Here is a 15,613-nt window from a genome sequence, read left to right as displayed (position 1 = left end):
AAATGATGGGAATATGAAAGTTAACAGTGGCAAGTTTCTGGCCGGCACTGCAGATCACTAGGTTAATCCTCCGCCTGAGTCACTGGCACTCCAGGTTCTGGTCCCAATTGGGGCACCGGTTCTGTCCTGATTGCTTCTCTTCCAGTCCAGCTCTCTGTTGTGGCCCGGTTTTTTATTTTTACATTATCATTTAATAAAATTTTGGCAATGCTTTCATTAAACCAATGATAACTTCTGGTTAATCTCTGCCACTTAATAGAGGTGGGCACACTTGCTTATATATTTCCATGTTTAGACATTTATTCCTCTGTGGTGAAGTTGATGTTTTCTCTATTTATGTATCCTGTATTCATTCTATCACTCCTTTTTCTACAGAGCAATGTAGAAGGAAAGCCAAGAAATTTTCTTTTAAATCCTTGCATTTGCATTTTCTTCCAGGTATGATTCAGGGCACTTCCAGATATTTCAAAGAGCAAAGAAAATTAATACATCACCTGCAAATTATGTACTTTTTAAAGCATATTTGTTTCATTCATTTGAAAGACAGAGTCATAGAGAGTGATAGAGAAAGAAAGTGAGAGAGAGAAAGAGAGTCTTCCATCTGCTGGTTCATTCCGCAAAAGGCTACAATGGTCAGAGCAGAGCCAATCTAGACAAGAGGCAGGAGATTCTTCTGGGTCTCCTGCATAGTTGCAGGGGTCCATGCACTTGAGTCATACTCCAGTACTTTCCCAGTCATATTAGCAGGAGCTGTATCTGAGGTGGAGAAGCTGGGACTCAAACTGGCACTCATATGGGATGCTGGCTGTGGGTAGGGCTTTAATCCACTGTGTGATAGCACTGGCCCCTGTAAGTGGTTTTCGTAATTATTCCCCAGCTTGCTGTCAGTTTTCTTTTTAGATTTATAATAATTTATTAATGGAAATGGAAAAATAAAGATAAATTTTATTCTCAGGGAATATAAAGAAACAAGATGAATGATGAATTTATCATGACTATCAAGCATTGCAGTTATCCAAGATAAGGCAATTTGGTCTCTCATCTTTCTGTTGCCATAGCAAAATATATATTTGTTATATGGTTTCAGTTGAAGCTTCAAGGACAATATTCTAAATTTTGGGGTCATGATGTCCAATACAGTCTTTAGTGTTATACAGATGATGTAGTGGGCAGTGTTTTAGTGCCACCCTGGAAATAAACACTTAGCATTCTGCAAGGGAAAGAGTTACCTAGGGCTAAACCACAAATAAGTTGCATTTATTTTTTAATTGTTAGAGTAATGCAGTCCTTAATAGTTTGAGGAGTTGAACTTGATTCCAAGGTAGAGTAAGGACTATGTGGGGGAAATAATCTACTGCAGGTTCTTTTATGTTTTAAGATTTTTTTTAAAGATTTATTTATTTATTTGAAAGTCAGAGTTACCCAGAGAGAGGAGAGGCAGAGAGAAGAGAGGAGAAATCTTTCATTCGATGGTTCACTCTCCAATTGGTTGCAATGTCCGGAGCTGCGCTGATCTGAAGCCAGGAGCCAGCAGCTTCTTCTGGGTCTCCCACATGGGTTCAAGGGCCCAATCATTTGGGCCTTCTTCTACTGCTTTCCCAGGTCAGAGCAGACCAGCTAGATCAGAAGTAAAGCAGCTGTGTCTCAAAACAGCACCCATTGGGATGCCGGCACTTTAGGTCAGGGCATTATAAAAAAAGCAAAAGCTACTTTCTATTCCTTCTTGAATCTCCTCCCTTATTTAAAAATATTTATGAGCTTGATAGAGAAAGAAGTTGATGGACTGAGAGAAAGCTAGAGAGCTCCCATGCACTTCTTCACTGCCTAAATAATCATATCAAGCAGGGGTGGGGCACAACTGAAGCCAAGAGTCAGGAATGGAATCTAGGCCTCCCTCTTGGTTGACATCACCATTGCTTCCCCTGGTCTGCATTAGCTGGGAGCTGGAAACTGGAGGTGGCACTGAAATCCAACTTTGGAAATTTGATGCAGAGATAGAGTATCTGAGCTGGCATCATAAACACTAAGTTAAACGCCTACTGTCTCTTTTAAAATATTTTTGTACAACAAAAACAAAGCCAGAGGCATCACAATACCAGATTTCAGGACATACTACAGGGCAGTTGTAATCAAAACAGCATGGTACTGGTACAGAAACAGATGGATAGACCAATGGAACAGAATTGAAACACCAGAAATCAACCCAAACATCTACAGCCAACTTATATTTGATCAAGGATCTAAAACTAATTCCTGGAGCAAGGACAGTCTATTCAATAAATGGTGCTGGGAAAATTGGATTTCCATGTGCAGAATCATGAAGCAAGACCCCTACCTAACACCTTACACAAAAATCCACTCAACATGGATTAAAGACCTAAATCTACGACCTGACACCATCAAGTAACTAGAGAACATTGGAGAAACCCTTCAAGATATTGGCACAGGCAAAGAATTTCTGGAAAAGACCCGTGAGGCACAGGCAGTCAAAGCCAAAATCAACTATTGGGATTGCATCAAATTGAGAAGTTTCTGTACTGCAAAAGAATCAGTCAGGAGAGTGAAGAGACAACCGACAGAATGGGAAAAAATATTTGCAAACTATGCAACAGATAAAGGGTTAATAACCAGAATCTACAAAGAGATCAAGAAACTCCACAAAAACAAAACCAACAACCCACTTAAGAGATGGGCCAAGGACCTCAATAGACATTTTTCAAAAGAGGAAATCCAAATGGCCAACAGGCACATGAAAAAATGTTCAAGGTCATTAGCAATCAGGGAAATGCAAATCAAAACCACAATGAGGTTTCACCTCACCCCGGTTAGAATGGCTCACATGCAGAAATCTACCAACAACAGATGCTGGCGAGGATGTGGGGAAAAAGGGACACTAACCCACTGTTGGTGGGAATGCAAACTGGTCAAGCCACTATGGAAGTCAGTCTGGAGATTCCTCATAAACCTGAAGATAACCCTACCATTCAACCCAGCCATCCCACTCCTTGGAATTTACCCAAAGGAATTTAAATTGGCAAACAAAAAAGCGGTCTGCACCCTAATGTTTATTGCAGCTCAATTCACAATAGCTAAGACCTGGAACCAACCTAAATGCCCATCAACGGAAGACTGGATAAAGAAATTATGGGATATGTACTCTTTAGAATACTATACCGCAGTAAGAAACAATGAAATCCAGTCACTTGCAACAAAATGGAGGAATCTGGAACACATCATGCTGAGTGAAGTAAGCCAGTCCCAAAAGGGACAAATACCATATGTTCTCCCTGATCGGTGACAACTGACTGAACACCAAAAAGGAAACCTGTTGAAGTGAAATGGACACTATAAGAAACGGTGACTTGATCAGCATAGCCCTGACTGTTAATGAACAACTTAATACATTATCCCTCTTAGTAGTTTTTTTGTCTGTTCTACTTAATATGACTGGTTTAATTCTGTAATTATCACACAGTTATTCTTAAGTGTTGAAAATTAACTGAAATGTGATCCCTGTTAAACATAAGAGTGGGAATAAGAGAGGGAAGAGATGTATAATTTGGGACATGCTCAAGCTGACTTGCCCCAAATGGTAGAGTTAGAAACATACCAGGGGATTCCAATTCAATCCCATCAAGGTGGCATGTACCAATGCCATCTCACTATTCCAAGTGATCAATTTCAGTTCACAATTGATCATAATGAAAGGACTAAGAGTCAAAGGGAGCACATAAACAAGTCTAGTACCTGCTAACACTAACCGATAGAATAAATAAAGGGGAGAGTGATTCAACATGGGAAGTGAGATACTCAGCAGACTGATAGAATGGCAGATGTCCTAAATAGCACTCTGGCCTCAGAATCAGCCCTAAAGGCATTCGGATCTGGCTGAAAAGCCCATGAGAGTATTTCAGGCATGGAAAGCCAAGACACTCTGGCAAAAGATCTCTGTGAGTGAGATCCCAGTGGAAAGAACAGGTCTTCAAAGAAGGAGGTACCTTTCTCTGAAGGGAGGAGAGAACCTCCACTTTGACTATGATGTTGTCTAAACAAGATAAGAGTTGGAGAACTCAGAGGGCTTCCATAGCCTTGGAAACTCATGACTGGAGCATAGGGAGATTACTGATGCCATAGACAGGAGTGTCAATTGGTAAAGTCAACAACAGGAGTCACTGTGCACTTACTCCTCATGTAGGATCTCTGTCCTTAATGTGCTGTGCATTGAGATTTAATGCTATAACGAGTACTCAAACAATATATTTCACTTTGTGTTTCTATGGGGGTGCAAACTGTTGAAATCTTTACTTAATGCATACTAAACTGATCCTCTGTAAAAAAAAAAAAGAAATTATCAACTCCCAACTTGACTCTCACTGGGATTAAACATGACAATAGGTCTGATCTGATTTCATCATCATTTTAAAAAAATCATCTATTATTTTTCACTTTATGTTTCTGTGTGGGAGCAAACTGTTGAAATCCTTACTTAATGTATACTAAGCTGATCTTCTGTATATTAAGATAATCAAAAATGAATCTTGATGTGAATGGAAGGGGAGAGGGAGTGGGAAAGGGGAGGGTTGTGGGTGGGAGGGACGGTATGGGGGGGAAGCCATTGTAATCCATAAATCGTACTTTGGAAATTTATATTCATTAAATAAAAGTTAAAAAAAATATTTTTTCTCTGCCATAATTGCATTGACTGTGCATGGTGTTTTCTTGGAAATTCTTCTCTGTTCAGTCCCTTCATAACTTCCCTGATGGTTTCTTGTCTTTTTCCCTGAATGCTTCTACATTCTTCTGAACATTGCTCATTCCAGAGTGACTGCTGTCCCCCTTTCAGCCTACTGTGCAATTGCCCTTGACATAGTCTGGCCTTTGTGAACAGAAATTCCTGTTTCCCTCCAGCTTGGGGATCTTTCACAGCCTTAATACCATAGGTTTGACCCCCTATTGAATGCTTCTGTGTAGATGTCCAAATGCTCAACAAATCTGAAATGAAATGACATCCTTCCTTCTTCCTTCATACCCATGTAGAAGATATACAACTGCCATTGTCTGTTATATGACAGAGTTGACCTGTTGACCAGGAGTGTTGTATCACAGATGATGATAGCATTTGAAGACCTGGCTGTGATGTGATGTGATGCTGGAGACCTACAGCAGCCTGCTCTCCTTGGGTGAGTGATACTCATCACATGCCCAATGGTAACATTTTCTCAATATTTGACAAATAAGTGAGCAGTATTTATAGTTTAATGAGGGACAGGTATTGAATTTGAGTCCATGAATACTTTGAATATCTACCACCTGAGAAGGAATTCAGTTTGGAGCACTGGTTGCATAGCTCCTGGACCAAGCTGTACTCCTTTAATTAACCCAAGATAGTGATTTCACAAAGTGTTACATTATTTCCATTAATAGGGCACTGCATGACTAAATCTGACTTGATCTTCAAGTTGGAGCAAGGAGCAGAGCCCTGGATGGGGGAAGAATACCTACATCAGAGCCTTCCAGGTCAGTCTGCACATAATGGGCAGGGAGGCCAAGGTAGAAGCAGTGCAGCAGATGCTGACTGGTGCTCTTTCCATGAGTTTTTCCCAAGTCTTACTCCTGAAGACAGCTGGTCTTGTGATTCAGACACAGACATTCTACAGTATCTATGGAGATCAGTATCTCTGGTAAAGGCAAAGGAAATGAAGTTTTATGTGAAAATCAACAACTGATCAAAACCTCCAGAAACTCAAATTATCACAGAGGAGTGTTTATAGAAAGAAATGAGAGGAGGTAACCAGGGCTGATGTCTTCACAATGAGTTAGAAATCAATTTTCAATAATTGAGCAGACTCTGGGTTGCAGAAACAAATTCTTTAAACATGGGAATGTATAGCAAAGGTGGTCTATTGGGACTTTCTGTAACTGTTGTAGTTTGAAGAAGCTGAGGATGTCAGGTTTCCCACAAATGCTGTTTTCCTGGGAAGACAGAACATGAGACAACCACATATTCAAATCTTGTCCCTTAAATGTGATCCTGCTTGGCATACAGACACATTTCACTCTTCTCCACATGCAAGTAAATAATCTAGTAAAACTTTCCCATATTGATAGTTGAAATATTAAAGAAGTACAAAACACATATTTTAAAAAAATGAACTGAAAAAAAAGGGCAGTGGTGTCTGGCACTGTGGTGCAGTGCATTAAAGCCCTGGCATCTAGAGGTGGCATCCCATATGGTCATTGGTGCAAGTCCCAGCTGCTCCACTTCTGCTCCAACTCTCTCATGCCCTGGGAAAGCATTAGAAGATGGCCCAAGCCCTTGGGTTTCTGCACCAGCGTGGGAGACCCAAAAAATGCTCCTGGCTCTTGGCTTCGGATCAGCTGAGCTCTGGCCTTTGTGGTTGTTTAGAGAGTGAACCAGTGGATGGAAAACCTCTCTCACTCTCAATGTCTCTGGCTCTACCTCTCTCTGTAAAACACATAATAGATCTTTTTTAAAAAGGACAGGGAAAATTTGTTTTCTAGGTAATAAGTGAGTATTTTTATTAAATATTTGTCCAACTTTAAAATATAGTTGTTTTATCTTTGTACAAGTCAGAATGGCAATGAGAAAGAGATTTTATATTAGCTCCCTCCCCAAAAACCTACAACAGTTAGTCTGACTAATCTGAAGCCCAAAGCCTGGAATTCCAAATACACATCTCTGATGTATCACAGGATCACAAGCACATGAACCATTATCTGCTACTTCCCAGTATACATTAGCAGAGAGCTGTATTGGAAGCAGGGTAGGCTGAGATTAAACTGGTACTGTTTTTGGATACAGACATCCTGTGCAGTGACTTATGGCATCTTACCACAAAAACCACTCAGCCATAGTTGAAAAAAATTCTGGTAGTAAATATGATCATTAATGAACATTGTGAAATCTATAGGTACAATTTAATATATTAATGTGTTATGTAAAAAAACTGTATAATGTTCATATATATTATCTTGTACTCATTTTGTTAAAATCTTATCCCTCTTGGGTATAAGTAACTTCATTCATTTTACATGGGTATGCCAGGAGAAACAATTATATTTGATTTAGTGATATCATTAATTTTTTCTCACTTCAGATGCCTTGGAAAGGAATGATCTGAGTAAGATCTACCAAAAAAGTCAGGACAAAAATCTGAATCAGGATGTTATGAAAAATAATAAAACATCAACTCCCAAGATGATTAAATTAAGGAAAAACTTAATTTTAGTTCAAGCCATATTCCAACACTGAATATCAAAAAAAGAAACTATTCAGGAATTAAACCTGAAGAATGCAATATATGTCACAATGTGTATCCCATTGTGGGCCTGATCAACTACAAGCTGGAGTGAAATTTGATGCTACCAAGATACCTGGGAATGGTCTCCAATTCTGTGAGCCTCTTAACCAACAGCACAAAATTCAAACCGTGGAGCAGGTACTTGAACAAATTGGACAAGGGAAACTTTTCAAAAGGAAGAATATATTTTGTGAATCTGAGAAGCTTTTTATTGTAGAAACTTATAATAAGTCAACTGCCACTATTGGCAAGACAACTCAAGTAGTACAAGATTTCCATAAAAATTCTAACCTCAGTAAGCATCAACAAAGTCCTGGAAGAGAGAAAGTTTATAAATACATCAAGCCTGTGGAATCTGTCATTTACCAATCACATGTTAGAATGAATCATAGATCAAATATAGGGAAGAAATCCTATTCCTGTAAAACTTGTGGGAAATATTCAGTAATAAATTCTGCCATATCCTCCATCACAGCACTCACGTAGTGGAAAACCCTCATGTGTGTATTGAATGTGTAGAAATCACTTACCAGAAGTCAGATTTCATTAGACATCAGAGAATTCACACAGGGTTGAAATCTTATAAATGTAATGACTGTGAGAAAGTCTTTGGCCAGAAGTCAAACCTCATAAATCATCAGAGAATACACGGGCGAGAAACCTTATGAATTTAATGACTGTGGAAAATCCTTTGGCCAGAAGTCAAACCTCATATATCATCAGAGAATTCACAAAGGGGAGAAACCTTATGAATGTAATCATTGTGGAAACGCCTTTTGCCATAAGTCAAACCTCACAAAGCATCAGAGAAGTCACACAGGGGAGAAACGCAATGACTGTGGAAAAGCCTTTGGCCAGAAGTCAAACCTCATAACTCATCAGAGAATTCACACAGGGCAGAAAGATTATGAAGGTAATGACTGTGGCAAAGTCTTTATGCATAAGTCACATCTTATTCTACATCAGAGAATTCACACAGTAAAAACCTTATGAATGTAATGACCGTGGAAAAACCTTTCTGTTGAAAAATTATCTTGTCAAACATCAGAGAATTCACACAGTAGATAAAACCTATGAATACAATGACTGTGGAAAAAAATTATGTGGAAGAAAGATCTTATCAGACATCAGAAAATTCACACAGGGGAGAAACCTTATGAATGTAGTGACTGTGCAAAAGCCTTTCTGCATAAGTCACATCTCATTCAACATCAGAGAATTCAGACAGGGGAAAAACCTTATGAATGCAATAACTATGAAAAAGCCTTTGGCCAAAAGTCAACCCTCATAAATCATCAGGGAACCCACACGGTGGAGAAATCTTATGAATGTAATGACTGTGGAAAAGCCTTTTTGCGCAAGTCAGAACTCATCAGACATCAGAGAAGTCACACAAAGGAGAAATCCTATGAAAGCAATGACTGTGCAAAAGGGTTTGGTCACAAATCAAGCCTCATAAGTCAGAGAATTCACACAGGGCAGAAAGTTTATGAGTGTAATGAGTGTGGAAAAGTCTTTTGGAGGCAGTCAGATCTCATCCCACATCAGAAAATTCACCCAGGAGAAAACCTTATGAATGTAAAAACTGTGGAAAAGCCTTTGGCAAGAAGTCAAACATCATAATTCATCAGAGAATTAGCTCAGAGGAATAACCGTATGAATGCAATGACTGTGGAAAAGTCTTTGGCCAAAATTCAAGCCTCAACTCCTCACAGAATTCCCACAGGGGAGAAACCTTATGAATGCAACGACTGTGAAAAATGTTTTGAATATAAGCTACACATCATTAGATAACAACATCATGAATGTAATGATGGTGGAAAGCCTGTTGCTATAATTCACAACTAATAAAACATCAGAGAATTCACACCAGGAATTTTCCACAACATTGCCTTTTTGTGCAAGTTACATCTCACCAAACATTAAGTGTGGATATGCCTCTGGTACCAATCATACCTCATCAAACATAAAAGAATTAACATGCAAGAAATCTTTTGAATGTAATGACTCAGAAAGACTTTTACCATAATTCAGTCCTCATTGCACATCTTCAAATTCATATAGGGAATAAACCCTTTGAAAGTAATCATGTGGAAATGCCTTTAATTAGAAGTCATAACCCGTAAGACATCAGAGAATTCACATTTGAGGGAAATCTTAAAGAGTGTAATGAGTGTTGGAAAGCTCTGCCAAAATCTCAGTTACAACACCAGAGAATTCACAAAGTGGAGATCTCATGAATGAAATAAATGTGGGAAAGCTTTTTGTTATAGATCATACTTAGATCCATAGGAAAATAGAGAGAAGTGGACAGACCCACAGAGGCAGCTGTGTAAGGCTGGAGACCTAGTCCAGAGTTGTGTATCTACAAGAGAAGGAACTATTTCTACAGGTTTCTAGCAGACACCAGAAGTAGGAAGAGGAAGGAAGGACCCTCTCCTACATCTTTCAGAGAATACCTGGTCCTTTTGACACTTAAAATGTGCCAAATTACCATTTGTGGAACTTTGTGATAGCAGGGCCAGGGCACTAAAAATAGACATGAGACCATAATGTCACCTTCCTCCAACCTCCTGACCACAGCACAGCAGCCAGAACCTCTGTGTCCAAACATTCCCTACAAGAAAACTGCCTGCCTTCATTAACTTTCTGTCTTCACTGACAAGGCCTGGCCCCAGGAAATCATGCATTAAGGGAATAAATCAATGGATTCCTTCCAGTGCTGTATTCAGATGTTCATAAAAACCAAGGTACATCTACACATGGGAAGCACAGAGGGTGATGGACAGGAGGAAAGATGGCCCATGTAGGGCATTCCAGTGCTCACAGCCACACTGTGTGCTGGGGCAGCCAACTCAACTCCAAATGCCCAGCCTCTGCGACTTGGCAGGTAAAGTCATTTCTGTCACTCAGCTCCACCACTTACCAGTTCCATGACCCTGGACTGCCTCTCTGAGCCTGTTGGATCTTCCCTCCTGCTCAGTGAGAATTTTACATGACTGTGAGATGATATCTTTCCAACCCGTGGGCTGACATCACCTATAGTTATAGAGATGGAAAGATCACAAAAACATAGGGACAACATTTTTGTGGCCACAACTCAAAACAGTTCTAGGTTCACTGATGGCCTTGTTTCCTAGTCTGTCCCATGAGATACAGCCATTCCCTCACATGCACTATCTGAATCTCTCTTGGGGAAGCAGGGTCTTTCATGGGGACACAAACATTATGCAACCATGCCGTTTTCCTAGGACACACCATTGACAGATCTTACTCCACACCAAATAGTGGACCACATCCTTTCCAAACTTCTGACCTACTGCTCCTTTGCTCTTCTTCCCCACAATGTTATATGAATCTGCCTCCATTACTTATAATCCCTCACACTGTTATCAGTGGAGGGGACCAAACAACACATCCTATTCAATATACATGGGAGAACTCATGTCAATGTGAAGTACAGGTTTCTGAGTTTCTCAAACATTTCATCTTGCAGGAATCTTGCTATGGGCTGTCCCCTGCTAGATTAATTGCAATCAGAGGTTTTTTCTCCAGCCAAATTGCTATCTGTTAGCATCAGCCAGGTATGATTCCTGTTATAAGGCTGGAGCCCATATTATCTTCCCCTATCAGCTCAGACAGGATGTGGCCAGGGATTGTCTGCTCAGGAACATTTTAGGGACTTTTTTGTTTTACTATTCAACAATGTGCATGTCAGCAATTCCCAAAGTATATCTCTTTTCTAGTCAGCTCAGTTACATGCTTGAGATGGTTATCTCTTCTTGCTTAGGTGCCTCATGGAATAACCCTTTCACTTTAATTTTCTGATTTTATGATACAAAAAAAAGGAGAGCTAGGAGTTGAGTTTGACACTTGGGACATGATTCTCATCAAGTCTGCATGTGTAATAAACTGTTTGCTTTTCCTCCTAAAAGTTTCAAGTGTGGCTTAGTTTCTTTGGTGTCTTATCTGTAATATTTGATTTCCTGACCAGGAAGTTGTCTGAGCTGGCCCATTGTGCCATTGGTACAGGGAACAAATGAATTGGAGGTGACCACTGTAGGACAGATGAATAGGCACCATTCCCAAGACTTTTGGATAGAGTCCTCCCTGTGGCAAGGGCTGCTACCTCCCTGATCACTGGTGCCCATTCAGACTCACAGTGATTCAGGGCAATTGTACTTGGAAACACCAGACAGGTGAGAGCAGTCAGGAACCAGGGTCAAAGACAGGCCTGCCCCTATGGGCAGAAGGGGGACTTGATCACTCCACCAGAAATTTGTACATTTCAAGAGTAGTCTGGCCCTCAGAGGGAAGGAATGTCTTGAACTGTGTATGAAAGCTGTGAATGTGTGGGCACTTTCACATGCATTAGTGGTTTGAATATTGACCCTCAGTAGAAGGTATAATTTAAGAGTGGGCCTGAAACTGCAATTCTCTGGTGATCCCCATATAGTCAAGGCAGTTGGAGTTACTCTCTAATCCTGCCGTAGCTAATAGGCACCTAAATTCCCACCTTGTCCAAGAAATGATAACAGTGGTTCACCTAGGCCTATAGCACACTTGGTACAGACATGTCTTCTTCTCCCATAGTCTGGAAAAATCCCCAGTACCTACTGCTAGAAGTTTAATTATTTGGGAGGAGTGAAGATTTGAAGAGGCTGACACTGGACTCTCATGTCCTGGGGAAGATCACTGCGATAGGGTTAGCAGAACTCCATGATGCCACTGTTGTCTATGGTTGGCATCTGGGGTAAGATCCCATACTGGCTTCAATATCCCTGCCCTTCTGTGTGCCTATAATAATGAAAGGACTCTGTGTGAGAGCCAGTATTGGGAAGGAACATTCCAGGGAGCATCTCAAGGATTATGCAGACATCTCAATTTCTCTGGTAGAGACAGGCATCTCCTAAAGTTGATGATGGTGAGGGCTGAGTAGGGTATTTCTTTTTGCCTAATATCATTGTGGGGCTTCAGACACCAGAAAGGGTGAAGTGGAGCCCTCAGTGGGTCAGCTGATGTGATCTGACTTTCTGAGGGATGCATGGTGGGTGTGACTGGGGAGAGGGCATTAAAGGCATCCCCAGACATGACTTATCAGTGGGTTGTCCTTTGCAGCCACTCTCTATGGCTGTTGGGACCAGGGAGGATGTAGGCACCATAGTAGCCTGGACATGGGTAGCCCTTCCTGGATGTGGAAAAAGACAGTGAGGTTCCTATGGGAAAAACTCCCCTTTAGCCAGAAGTGTTGACATGGATGTGGGTTTGCTTCTGCATCAAGCAGTATTTCCCTGTCCTGAGGTTGATTTCCCACTCCTAATTCCTACCCTGTACCATGTTTGGCTGTCAGGATTGTAATATGTCCTCAGATCACTTTGGCATCCAGAAGAGCTCTATTCTAAATATGTCACAGGTGTTGTGTAGTACCATGGGGCTGGTACCCTAGGTAAGTTGTGGGGTCCCAGCAGAGATTGGGTATCTGGGAGTCAGGGGTGAAACAATCCATTGTTATTTCTCCAAGTCCTGGGATTAGCAAGTACTTCACCTTCAGCAGGGACTGTACATCAAGTCCTGGTGAGGGGCAAGAGCATATGGAGCCAGAACACCAGTCGGAACCATCCACCTCTATTTTGTATTCTCTGGATCTCCTGACATTTTTGCTGGAAAAGGAGACGTGATGATTGCAGCAAAGCTGCCGGCCTTCCTAGAGTGGCCCTTGAACTCAGTTTAGGAGTTATGAGGGAATGGAGCAGAAAATATCCAGAAAATTTTAAACATTGGGTCCTTAGATCTGCTGGATGGGTGACCCTAAATGACATAGTTTTGCAACTACAGGTCATCCAGTCTTCATTTTAGAGATGCCCATATTTCCAGTTGTGCTACAGCTATGGGATGGGTCCTGATGATCACCGGACAGGAAGCCAGTGTTCTGGGAAAGGTGGATTTGGTCAAACACCCCTAGAGTCCCACAGGAACTGCTGTTGCTTGAGGACTATGTGTACTCAGAAACCACAAAAACCACAGGTCACTCAGTTCAGCCTCCAAGATGATGTGCTCATGTCAAAGTACACATTCTCTCCCTTGTTTACAGAGTGCTGTCATGTGGCAGCTTCTTCTAACTGAAAGGCAAATAAGGAAGAGGTATGTACCATCCACCCCCTAAGGACAGTTACAGGAGTACCAGAATTGTTCCCATTAGGCTCCATGATTCAACAAGGAGACTGAGGAGGAAAGGGATATGGTGGCCCTTTAAGGATAATCTAGGAGGGGCAGTGAGCACAGGAAGCAAAGGCTAGGCAGGGTCCCTTGATGTCCATAGGGATACTGGCCATGACATCAGGCTGCTCCTTCCAGGCAGAATGCAGCACTGTTGGTAGGAACTGAGAGAGGCTTGTCATGAGGACAGATGGACTGCTCCTGGGTGAGTGAGCTCTGTACTCACAGTAACCACCCATAGGATCTGACCTTGAAACTGATGTGGGGGTTAGAACCAAGAATTGGTCACTGTTGGGAGTGTGCACCCTGGTACCATCTAGGATGGCATTGCCACAACCCTAAAAAGGTTTCCCCTTTTCCACCTGTCTCTCCTATTCACAGACTGCATGCAATACCTCTATTCCCCCATCTAACCCTTGTCTGGCCTGGAAGAAGTGATGGTTACTCTAGTCACACTGAACCTTCTTTTCCTGTGTCCAGTCAGCCCATCAAACATGAGGTCAAGCCCACTGCATGGTTTGAAACACCTCTTCATCCTTGTTTCAAAATGTCCTGCTAAGACAAATTCAGAGAATTCCCAACCTTCTGCCATATCTGGTGCTCTACGGCCATTTTCCCCATCCCTGCCTTTCTTTTTTATTTTTAAAGATTTATTAATTTATTTGAAAGAGTTACACAGTGAGAAGGAGAGGCAGAGAGAGAGAGAGAGAGAGAGAGAGAGAGAGAGAGAGAGAAATCTCCCATCTGCTTGTTCACTCCCCAGTTGACTGCAATGGCCAGAACTGTGCTGATGTGAAGCCAGGAGCCAGGAGCTTCTTCCAGGTCTCTCACGTGGGTGCAGGGACCCAAGCAGTTGGGCCATCCTCCCCTGCTTTACCAGGCCACAGCAGAAAGCTGTTTCTGAAATGGAGCAGTTGGGATTCAAACCGGCACCCATCTGGGATGCTGGCACTGCAAGTGGTGGCTTTACCTGCTATGCCACAGCGCTAGCCCACATCCTCCTCTTTCTCTCTTGTCCAAGTAGAAATGAGAGAAAACACTAAAGACCTTATTCCTGCTCAACAGGGTCTACTTCTTCAGTATTGATCTAGGGACAGGTCGCTTTTGGTTGCACATTTGCTCTGCTGTGAATGGCTCTATGAGTCACTGGGTAGTTTCTTAGACACTGAGGTCACAACCTTGGCTGATACTTAGGTCCTTTGTCAAGAATTATTTAACCTGACCCTGAAAACCAGTGACTTGCTGGACAGTAATGGCACTAAGCATGTGGTCACTCTCTGTAAAATGCTGCTGACCAAAGCAGGCAACACCAAGAACATTGCAGGGACCTCAGACTGCACCTTCCCCAAATGCAGAAGCAGAAGCGTCAGTTCTGAGTATTTGAGTGTCTGCCCCACATCTAATACTGTCCCTGGCAGCCCTGAGTTGATTTATCAGTCACATGACTTTGGCTTAATGCTGACCATGGTCAATACTGTAATTGCATCTGGGGACAAGTTCCAAAATCTGGGAACCAGTGTTGACTCAAGGGAGATGTTTCTGAAAATGACCCCTCATGACATGATCAAGATCCACAGTTTGGATCATGTTTGCCTCTTCTTCAGGCTTTACCTGCAATGCTCCTTTGTAAATTTGCAGCCAAGAGGGGGATCTGGATGACCAGTGAGGTACCCTTACAGACAAGAGTGGCAGGGAAGCCCCTCCATTTTCATTTTGTGAAGGATTACAGGACATGTGACCATAGGCACAGACATGACTTGGGACCCACCTCTTCTATGCAGCCTGTTTATACTTGACAATGATGCCCATTCAGCTTTCAGGACCCACACTTCCTTGAAGCTGTAAGAGCAGTTTCTCATCATGACACAGCCCAGAAGATCACAGAGAATTGCATCTCAACATGAAGGGGGCCAAGATGGCGGTACAGCAACAGGATGTTCTGAGTCACATAGGGCAAAATAGGTAATAAGGAAAGGGGATACAAGCTGGTGACATAGCCATGAGAATTTAGCACAGAGAAGCCCAGGAATCCAACAGAGACTGGGAAGGTCCATGCTGAGGGAGCAAAAAAGAAA

At 41.9% G+C, this 15,613-nt stretch overlaps 1 long non-coding RNA gene across 3 annotated transcripts in view; it reads left to right on the top strand.

Moving 5' to 3' along the window:
* LOC127488997 (uncharacterized) overlaps positions 1–11,692 on the top strand; it is a 39,170-nt gene extending 27,478 nt beyond the window's left edge. For 2 of the 3 annotated variants that reach the window (XR_011385760.1, XR_011385759.1), the window contains exons 2-3: positions 5,038–5,180; positions 7,119–11,691. This is a non-coding gene — a long non-coding RNA (uncharacterized lncRNA). Of the gene's footprint in view, positions 1–5,037; positions 5,181–7,118 lie in introns of all 3 variants that reach the window. The other variant, XR_011385758.1, reaches the window with a different exon arrangement.
* The last annotated feature ends 3,921 nt before the right edge of the window (positions 11,693–15,613 follow it).

This window comes from Oryctolagus cuniculus (genome assembly GCF_964237555.1).
Source record: "Oryctolagus cuniculus chromosome 17 unlocalized genomic scaffold, mOryCun1.1 SUPER_17_unloc_1, whole genome shotgun sequence".
Classification (NCBI taxonomy): domain Eukaryota; kingdom Metazoa; phylum Chordata; class Mammalia; order Lagomorpha; family Leporidae; genus Oryctolagus; species Oryctolagus cuniculus.
Note: the sequence above shows the minus strand (reverse complement) of the source record. Positions and strands in the feature narration are given on the sequence as shown.